The sequence below is a fragment of the Muntiacus reevesi genome, chromosome X (assembly GCF_963930625.1).
Source record: "Muntiacus reevesi chromosome X, mMunRee1.1, whole genome shotgun sequence".
Lineage (NCBI taxonomy): Eukaryota > Metazoa > Chordata > Mammalia > Artiodactyla > Cervidae > Muntiacus > Muntiacus reevesi.
Genome location: NC_089271.1, coordinates 141050983 through 141061789, shown reverse-complemented (window position 1 = coordinate 141061789; position 10807 = coordinate 141050983).

Genomic DNA, 10807 nt, shown 5'->3' with positions numbered 1-10807 from the left:
TAATTCACTCTGATGAAACAAGGTTTATTTGAAGAATGCAAATATGGTTAAATCAAGCAGTCTATCAATATAATTCATTACATCCACAAGTTAAAGGAGAGGAATGTTATATAATTGTATTAAAAAGTAATGGAAAAGTATTTGATATAATTCAGCAGGCATGGATAATAATAAAACCTTAAAAAAACAAACTTAGAAACCACTTCAATCTAATATACTGTTTAGCAAAATCCAATGAATACTGTAAGAAATACTTCGAAGAGAAAAGGTAACATCAAGCCTAGGCTATTCCTGGCCTCTGTGAGAATGACCTTGATCTACCACAGTGTTGAAACTGAAGAGTTAAGATAAATGGGAAGTGTGTCTGTGGTGGTAGCCTTACGGAACTGCCCCCAGATTTGGCCTTTTGTGAGTTGCCTCAGGCCTACATGGCTAGAGCTAAATATAAGATTAGCAAAAGCTGTTTTTCACTGAGAAAGAATGTCCTTTGGCTAAATAACTGGGATCAAATTGTTAGACTGTTACCTTGTGTTACTCACAAAATAAATTCCAGATGGATTAAATATTTAAATGTTCATATGAAAACCTTAGAAGAAAATTAAAAAGAATATTTTTAGAACCACAGAGTAGGTGAGGCCTTCTTATGTAAGATAGGAAACTCAGAAGCCGTAAAGATTGGCAATTTTGACAACATAATTTAAAATTTGCTGTGGGGCAAAAAAAAAAAAGTAAAAATTTCACTGAGATGAAACACCTGCAATTAAAACAGACTCATAATCCTAAAATATAAAAGAAACAGATTAATAAACTTATAATAAAAATATAAAACCTATAATATAACCCTAAAATTTTCTATGAAAAAGCCAACAACCTGAAATTTATGGCAAAGGTAGTGAAGAGACAAATTCAGAAGTGGAAATACAGTTATCAAACATGAGAAGTTTCCAGCTTCATAGGTTGTCAAGGATAAAAATATTATAAATGATGGGACAGCACTTTTTACCCTTCTGACTGACACCATTTTAAAATATTGATAATATTCAGCACTGGGAATAGCAACTCTCTTACTCTATCTTTAGTAGACAAGGGAGTTGCTACAATCATTTTGGAAGGTAATCAGGTAGCAACTACCAAAAATTTTAAATGTACAAACCTTCGGTCTGGTGATACCTCTTACAGGACTGTAACCTAATATGTTATTTTTATAAGTGAGCAGAGACATATGCCCAAGGATGTTCACTACAGTTGGCAATAGCAAAATAAAGGACAACAATCTGAAGGCTCATCAAAAGGGAAAAAGTTGAGTAAGTTATAGGAATACGGAAAAGCTGAAATCAAGCATGAGTGCTAGCTCTGTATCTGTCTGCCAAGAGAGCTCTCCGTGATATATTATTGCTGTTTTTAAAGATGCACAGTATGAAACATAGTAAGATGCAATTTTATTTTACAGTCGGTGGGGGAAGGGACCATGTGTCCGTGGGCATTGAGTTCAGCTCAGAGGAGGATCTGTCTGAATTTGGCTCAATGCAGTTCAAGCTTACAATTGAACATGTGTACGGGAAACATGCCCTTGTGTATCAAACCAAAATGCTTCACTTCTGTCACAAGATTCTGGTACTGTGGCTATCTGGCTATATTTATTAAAGGGCTATGTAACAGGCCAAAAGTTTTCAAATAACGAAGAACATCTGCAATTTTGGAAAGTCTTCAAATCTAAAGAAAGCCTGTGTCAAAACTTAAACTAAGGTGTGTGGGGTGGGGGAGAAAAGCGTGAAAGGTTACACAGCAAACTGAACACTGAAATTGTATAGGAAGGGGAAGCTTTTCCCCCAATGTATCTTTGTATTGCTGAAGACCAAGCACTAATCTTAAAAACCCTTAGTAAAAAGAAATTCAAGAAGATGAGAAAGAGAGTGAGACAGAAGCCAGTATAAAGCAGGGGGGGGGGGGAGATAAAAGGAAAGAAAGAAGGGAGGAAAAAAGAAGGCAGGAAGGAAAGGAAAAGACGAGGAAGGAAGGAACGAAAGAAAACGAAAGGAGAGAGAGAAAAAGAGAAAGGAAAGGAAAGAAAGAAAGAATAAGACAAGCCGGCAAGGCGCGCAGAGGCAGGCGTGCGGGAGGGACCCAAGCGCGGAGCACAACGGCACTGGAGGTGAGCCGCAGCCCAGAGCTGCTAATCCCCGCTCTTCTGAGGCCAGCTGCCTGCAGCGGCCCGGACTGGCAGGCGCTTCGCAGTCATTTTCTGAAGGCAAGGAGAGCAAGTCTCTGACTGCAGGCAGATGGGAGCGCCTGCGGCAGAAAGCAGAGCAAAAAAAAAAAAAAAAAAAAAAAAAAAAATATATATATATATATATATATATATATATACATAGGCGGGTGTAGCCCGGGCACCAGCGCTCAGAAACCGGGTCGTCGGAGAAGCCCGCCTGGAAGCCCAGGCTGCTACATATCCTGCCACTCCACCCCCCCTTGAGCCATTAAGCAAGGAGGTGACAAGCACCTCTTGTCACAAGAGGGTGAGAATCTGGGGGAGGAGGTGAGGAAGCCCAGAGGATCACAGAGGAAGGGAATGGGACAGAGGCAGGCCAGCTATTCCTACTCCGCCTTCCACTGCGCCCATCCCTTTAGACTGGAGTCATGGAAGGCTCCTATCTCTGTGCCCGGGCCGTGGACAAGCCCTGGGGGTTTAGGGATGGAAGGATTACTGCCGGGAGATAAAGAGCTGACGACGGAGAGGCCTGACTCTGAGAAGGAAGGGCTTGGAACTGAAGACATCCCTCGGGAACTGAGCCCCTCATCCTGCCAACCCCGACCATTAACGCTGAGGCCTCTCACACAAGACAGAAACTTGAGCGCACAGGCCCTGAATTCAAATCACAACTCGGCCACTTGCTAATTGTCACCTTGGGCAGGTTAGGTAACCCCTCCGGGATTCAGTATCTCCTTTGTGAAACAGAGGCGATAATATCGATAATATCGTTACCCTTCTGCCAGGGTATTGAGGAAGGAGAGAAAGATTAAAGATGATAACATTTATGAAGTCTAGCTCCTAGGAAGATTCGAGTGCTCAATAAATCTTCGGTATTATTAAAACATTAAGTCATGTGTCATTCGTGGGCAGAGTCCCAGGCCAGGTGCTGAGTTTTAATTTTTAATTTTTTTTAAATTTTTTTAATAAAATATTATTTTATTAGTTGGAGGCCAATCACTTCACAACATTTCAGTGGGTTTTGTCATACATTGACATGAATCAGCCATAGAGTTACACGTATTCCCCATCCCGATCCCCCCTCCCACCTCCCTCTCCACCTGACTCCTCAGGGTCCAAAAGGGGCTGAGTTTTAATAGCCAGTGGAGGCTCCTAGATTCCGTCGCTTTCCACTATCTCCAACCGCTCCCCATCTCTTCTTCCTGCCCCGACCAGTGCCGGCTCTAAAGTTCTCTCTCGCCTGGGAGTGTCTCCAACTGCTCATTTTCCACCAGTTCCCTGTGCCGGCCCCCCACCCCCACCCCAACACACACACACATTTCCTTTGGGCACACCTTCACTTGGAGAGTGAAACACACACACACCCCAAGTCTCCTCCTTTCCAAATCCCCATGGAATCCCCCCTCCCCCGGAGGGGGGGCGGTGGAGCTGGACGGATGGCGAGGGAGAGGAACAATCTTAAGCCGCCAACAGATAGCCAGAGAAAATCAAGAAAAGATACCGAGCCCCGCTTGAGAAGCCTTTTGGGATGCTGGGGGCAGCCAGCAAAGAGCAAACGCGTCATGTTGGTTTTTTTTCATCAAGCATCAGCAGTTGCTGGGAGTAACCCTAGGCCCCCTCCTCTGTGAAATAAGTGAATGTGCTCTCGTCAAGTGTCCCACGTACTGATTCTCTCACATTTCATTGACTGGATCCCTCTTGCCCCGTCAACCCCACGTCCTGGGCACTTGCTCTTTCCAATCCCGCTCGACCCCAACAGATGGCTAAGTGTTTTAATGGTTAACCAGCCACCACGCGCTCCCTGTCTCTGCTTAGACACCACTCTGTAGAGGAAAACATGGGGTATACGAAGGAGGCCCAGGATTATTTCTTTGAACCTTCGCTTGTTTTGCCAGAGTATAAATATGATGCTGTAGAATATGTCCAAATGTTCCCAAAATAGACCCAGTGCTGAGGCTGTGTTCAAGCCTGGACATTCCCAGAACTGGTTTCACTATCCAGATTCAAGTCGCTATCTGCGCAGAAGGTGGTGAGGAATTCTCACTTGATGTGGTGCTGAATAGTCAATCCTTCAAGACTAGAAAAGCTTCTTGATTTAGGAGACATTTGTTATGGAAAGATCTCAGTCCCCTCTGGGGAATCTCTTCCCTCCAGCCGCCACCGCCAGCATCTTCTAAAACAGGTTATAGCCGCAGCAAGGATATGCCCACGTTTGGTCAGCCTGGACCACTCTGGGCAATCAGAACCTTCCACATTCTCATGTCTTATCTCTTCAAGTTGCTCCAAGTAGACCTGCTTCTTTTAGTTCCTTATTGTCAGCCACCTCACTGCTCATCATCACCACCTACCATCATGCCTTTAGAATCTACATCTTTATTGTCTCATTATAAAAAATTAAGCATGATAATTATAAATATGGAAACATTGCAAAATCACAATCTAACCATGAGAAACACATCAGACAAGCCTAAATTGAGGGACATTCTATAAAAAGAGTTGACCTGTGCTCCTCAAAACTATCTAGGTTATCAAAAACCAGGAAACCCTTTGAAATTGTCACAGCCCAGAGAAGCCAAAAGAGCTAGGATAACTTAATATAATGGTGTATCCTGGATGGCATAGTGGAACAAAAAAAGGGCATTAGGGGAAAACTAGCAAAATATGATTAAATTGTGGGCTTCAGTTAATAATTATGTATCAGTATTAGTTAATTAGTTATGACAAATATACTGTGTGTGTGCTAAGTCGCTTCAGTTGTGTCCAACTCTGTGCAACCCCATGGACTATAGCCCACCAGGCTCCTCTGTCAATGGGATTCTCCGAGCAAGAATGCTGGAGTGGGTTGCTATGCCCTCCTCCAGGGGATCTTCCCAACTCAGGGATCGAACATGAATCTCCTACATTGGCAGGTGGATTCTTTACCATTGAGACATCTGGGAAGCCCCCTATTCTAAACTTAAAGTGAATGTAAAATATATGAAGGGATGGCTAGAGGAAAAGGTAGTTCAGAAGATACATGTGATAAAGCAAGTAAAGAAAAATGTTAATAGCATTACCTAAGAGTGAGAAAACAAGTATTCACTGTACAAGTCTCTCTAATTCTGTAGATTTAAACTTTTTTTATGGCACAATGCTGGGAAAAATTCCTGAGAGACATTAAGTAGAAAGTCTTTATAATCACCCTCCTAGGGGTAACCACTGTTAAGTTTGTTGTGTATTCCTCTATATGTTTTCCTACTGTACACAGACATTTTTAAAGGGGATACAGTTATACTGGTCTACACTTACTGTGTTCCTTTAATCATTTATCTTGGATTATTTCTGTGGCATTCTTTTTAATGTGGCTGCATGGTAATCCATCATATGTTACATAATTAATTTTCTTTTGAAGGAAATTTTAGTTCTGTACAAGGGTTTTTGTCTGTTGGCTTGTTTTTTACTGTTACAAACTTTGAAGTAGTGGATTTTATTATATCTTTGTGTGAGTATATCTGTAGAATAAATTGCTAGAAATGGAATTCTTGGCTTAGAAACATTGTGCCAGCATGCTTTGCCATCAACAGTGTACAAGAATGTTTGGGTCCTCACACCTCTGCCAACACTAGTTATTAAAGATTTAATTTTTGTAAATCTGATAGGTAAAAAATATAAGACAATGTTGTTTTTTTTAACATTTTTTTTGATGTGGACTATTTTTAAAACCATTTTTGAATTTGTTATCCAACTCCATGGTAGCTCAGTTGGTAAAGAATCTGCCTGCAGTGTAGAAGACCTAGGTTTGATCCCTGGGTCTGGAAGATCCCCTGGAGTAGGAAATGGCAACCCACTCGAGTATTCTTGCCTGGAAAAAATTCTATGGACAGAGTAGCCTGGTGGGCTACAGTCCATGGGGTGGCAATAGTTGGACCCAACTTAGCAACTGAACCACCACCACCATTGAACTTGTTATAATATTGCTTCTGCTTTTTTACATTTTGGTTTTTTGACTGCAAGGCATGTGGGATCTTAGCTCCCTGACTAGGGATCGAATCTCACATGCCCTGCATTAGAAGGCAAAGTCTTAACCACTGGACCACCAAAGAATTCCCTGTTGTTTAATTTTAATTTTTTATTAGTGAGACTAAACATCAATTCTCTGTTTATGACTGTAGTTCTATTAATTGCCTATTTATTCTTTTTGCCCATTTCTCTACTTTCTTTTTGATTTGCGAGAGTCCTTTGTGTAGTAAACTCTTTGTAGTATGTGTTGCAAATGTTTCTTTTTTTTCTTTTAATTTTTCCACAACTTAGGTTTTGGAGAAGGCAATGGCAACCCACTCCAGTACTGTTGCCTGGAAAATCTCATGGATGGAGGAGCCTGGTAGGCTGCAGTCCATGGGGTCGCTGAGAGTCGGACACGACTGAGCAACTTCACTTTCACTTTTCACTTTCATGCATTGGAGGAGGAAATGGCAACCCACTCCAGTGTTCTTGCCTGGAGAATCCCAGAGACGGGGGAACCTGGTGGGCTGCCGTCTATGGGGTCGCACAGAGTCGGACACGACTGAAGCGACTTAGCAGCAGCAGCAGCAGCTTTCAGTGTTTATCATGGAGCCATTTTTCATTCTCTTTGGTTTTACCCGTCACCTTTCTTTCACATAACAACCCTTTGAGGTAGATAAGATAAAAGATATTGAAAAGTCACATTAGCTGTCCCATGGTCACACAGATGATGATAAAACCACTGCCCTTGGACCCAGGCCTCCTCAGTCCTGGTCCAGGACCTTTTCCATGACGAAGAAAGAGCAGAAATATTTCCACTTGAAAGAAGGGAAAACTTCTTTCTCCATGCCTGTTGCAAAATGCTACTGGAGAAATATTAATACATAACTGGGCAGCCTTTTACACACCCTCCAGTCATGACTACCAATCTCAACTGGGCCCTTCTTGCTGCCATAGTACCTAATTAGCTTGTTCAAATCTCCTCCACAAGGTTGCTCACTCCAAGAGAGCACTTACTCTCAGTATCTCTATGAAGTCAGCACTGATGTTATTTGCCAGTCCCAGGAGATGAACCTCACAAGTGCCACTGTATGCCTTGGGCACTGGCAGAATTTTCCCCTGGGAAACTGACTTGGGAGACTGGTCAGGCTCCTATTCCCCTCCTTGTTCACTGAGCTGAGCTTAAAGCCCATTTGGTAAAAAAAAAAAAAAAAAAGAGTGGCCAGAAACCAGTGGGGACTTTGTAAGTGACTATGTGAACCCTGAGGCTCAGAGGCTGGGAAAACAATTCACTGGGGACTTTATGAGACTCTAGGCAGAAGCAGGCCTAACTTTGGGCACCCCTAACCTAGCGGGGAAGAGAATTAGAGAAGGATGTTTTGTCAAGCCCATTTCTCCTGGCTCACACAGGAATGTCTGGTGCCAGGCAGGTCCCTAGGCATGGACATCCATATGCCCCTCATGGCCACCCTCAGCAGAAATAACTGATGTGAACAATTGTTTCTGGAGTAGAACAAAAAGATCAGGGTAATGAGTACAGCTAACAGAGCTGAGTATAGGCACACGGCAGGCATCACTCCAGGGGATACTCAGAAAGTAAGTGGGGGAGTTTCTGAGTGGGCCAGCCTACTACCTGGAACAGCTGAGGGATGGGAAAATATAGAATCTTGAACATAACTCTAGAGGTGACCCAGATTCACAGGCTGGAGGACCTGAGAGGCCTTTGAGTAACAGGACCATGCTCAATCACTCAGAGAATCTCCAAATATAGAACTGACATTACAGTCCAAGTCTAGAACTCTACTTCTCCAACATACCCTTTCTGTCCTTTTTTTCACAGCTAGTATTTTTTCTTTTTTTAAACTTTTTATTTTATATTGGAGTATAGTTGATTAACTATGTTTTGATAGCTTCAGGTGTACAACAAAGTGATTCACTTATACATATACATGTATTTATTCTTTTTCAAATTCTTTTCCCCATTTAGGTTGTTACATAACATTAAGCAGAGTTCCCTGTACTATACAGTAGGCCCTTTCTGGTTATCCATTTTAAATATAGCAGTATGTACATGTTCATCCCAAACTCCCAAACTATCCCTTTCCCTTCCCCTTCCCCTCTGGGAAGCCTAAGTTCATTCTCTAAGTCTGTGAGTCTGTTTCTTTTAGTAAATAAGTTCATTTGTATCACTTCTTTTTAGATTTCCCACGTAAGTGATCATATTTCTCTTTCTTTGTCTGACTTACTTCAGTCGATATGACAATCCCTAGGTCCATCCATGTTGTTGCAAGTAGCATTATTTCATTCTTTTTAATGACTGAGTGATGATATTCCATTGTGGGCTTCCCTGGGGTCTCAGTGGTAAAGAAACCATCTGCCAATGCAGGAGATGTGGTTTTGATACCTGGGTAGGGAAGATTCCCTGGAGGAGGGCATGGCAACCACTGCAGTATTCTTGTCTGGAGAATCCCATGGACAGAGGAACCTGGAGGGCTACAGTCCATGGGGTTTGTATGTACGTATGTATATATATATATATATATATATATATATATATATATATACACATACATATATATATGTACATATATATATATACATATATACACACACACACACCACATCTTCTTTATCCATTCTTCTGTTGATGATATGTCTTAGTTGTTGTAAACAGTGCTGCAGTGGACACTAGGCTGCATATATGCTTTTGGATCATGTTTTTCTCCAGATGTATCCCCAGGCCTGGAAGTGCAGGATCATATGGAAGCTTTATTTTTAGTTTTTTTAAGGAACCGCCATACTGCTCTCCATAATGGCTGCACCAATATTCATTCTCACCAACAGTGTAAAAGTGTTCCCCACACCCTCTCCAGCATTCATTTTTTTTGTAGACTTCTTGATGATGGACATTCTGACCAGTGTGAAGTGATATCTCATTGTAGTTTTGATTTGCATTTGTCTAATAATTAGCAGAAGAGATTCAGAAGAGTTGCAAGAAGACACAGAAAAAACTATACAAAAAAGGTCTTAATGACCTCAATAACCGTGATGGTGTGGTCACTCACCTAGAGCCAGACATCCTGGAGCATGAGGTCAAGTGGGCCTTAGGAAACATTACTATGAACAAAGCTAGTGGAAGTGACAGAATTCCAAGTGAGCTATTAAAATCCTAAAAGGTGATGCTGTTTAAGTGCTGCACACAAAATGTCAGCAAATTTGGAAAACTCAGCAGTGGCCACAGGACTGGAGAAGGTCACATTTCATTCCAGTCCCAAAGAAGGGCAATGGTAAAGAATGGTCAAACTAATTGTACTCATTTCACATGCTAGCAAGGTTATACTCAAAACCTTTCAAGCTAGGCTTCAGCACTACATGAACTGAGAACTTCCAGATGTACAAGCTGGGTTTAGAAAAGGCAGAGGAATCAGAGATCAAATTGCGAGCATTCATTTGATCATGGAGAAAGCAAGAGAATTCCAGAAAAACATCTACTTCTGCTTCACTGACTACACTATAGCCTTTGCGTGGATCACAACAAACTGTGGAAAATTCTTAAAGAGATGGGAGTACCAGACCACTTTACCCATCTCCTGAGAAAACTGTATGCAGGCTGAGAAGCAACAGTTAAAACTGGACATGGAACCACTGACCAGCTCAAAATTGGGGAAGGAATACAACAAGGCTGTATATTGTCACCCTGATTATTTCACATATGGGAAATACATCATGTGAAATGCCAGGCTGGATGAATCACAAACTGCAATCAAGATTGCTGGGAGAAATATCAATAACCTCAGATATGCAGATGATACTCCTCTAAGGGCTGAAAGTGAAGAGTAACTAAAGACCCTCTTGATGAAAGTGAAAGAGGAGAGTGGCTTAAAACTCAACATTCAGAAAACTAAAATCATGTCATCTGGTCCCATCACTTCATAGCAACAAGAAGGGTAAAATGTAGAAGCAGAGACAGATTTCATTTTCTTGGGCTCCAAAATCACTGCAGATGGTGACTACAGCCAGAAAATTAAAAGACACTCACCGCTTGGAAGAAAAGCTATGACAAACCTAGACGAAGTATTAAAATGCAGAGACATTACTTCGCCAACAAAGGTCCGTCTAGTCAAAGCTATGGTTTTTCCAGTAGTCATGTATGGATGTGAGAGTTGGACCATAAAGAAGTCTGAATGCCAAAGAATTGATGTTTTCAAATTGTGGTGTTGGAGAAGACTCTTGAGAGTCCCTTGAACTGTAAGGAGATCAAACTAGTCAATCCTAAAGGAAATCAACCCTGAATATTCATTAGAAGGAATGATGCTGAAGCTGAAGCTCTAGTACTTTGGCCACCTGGTGCAAAGAGCCAAATCACTGGGAAAAGACCCTGATGCTGGGAAAGACTGAAGGCAAAAGGAGAGGGGGCGGCAGAGGATGAGATGGTTAGATAGCATCACTGACTCAGTGGACATAAATTTGAGCAAACTCTGGGAGATAGTGGAGGACATGGAAGCCTGGAATGCTGCAGTGCATGGGGAAAGCCAAGAGTCAGACATGACTTAGCAACTGAATAAGAACAAGAACAAAAGGCTTTATTCTTCTACATAATTATGCCATTGTGTATAC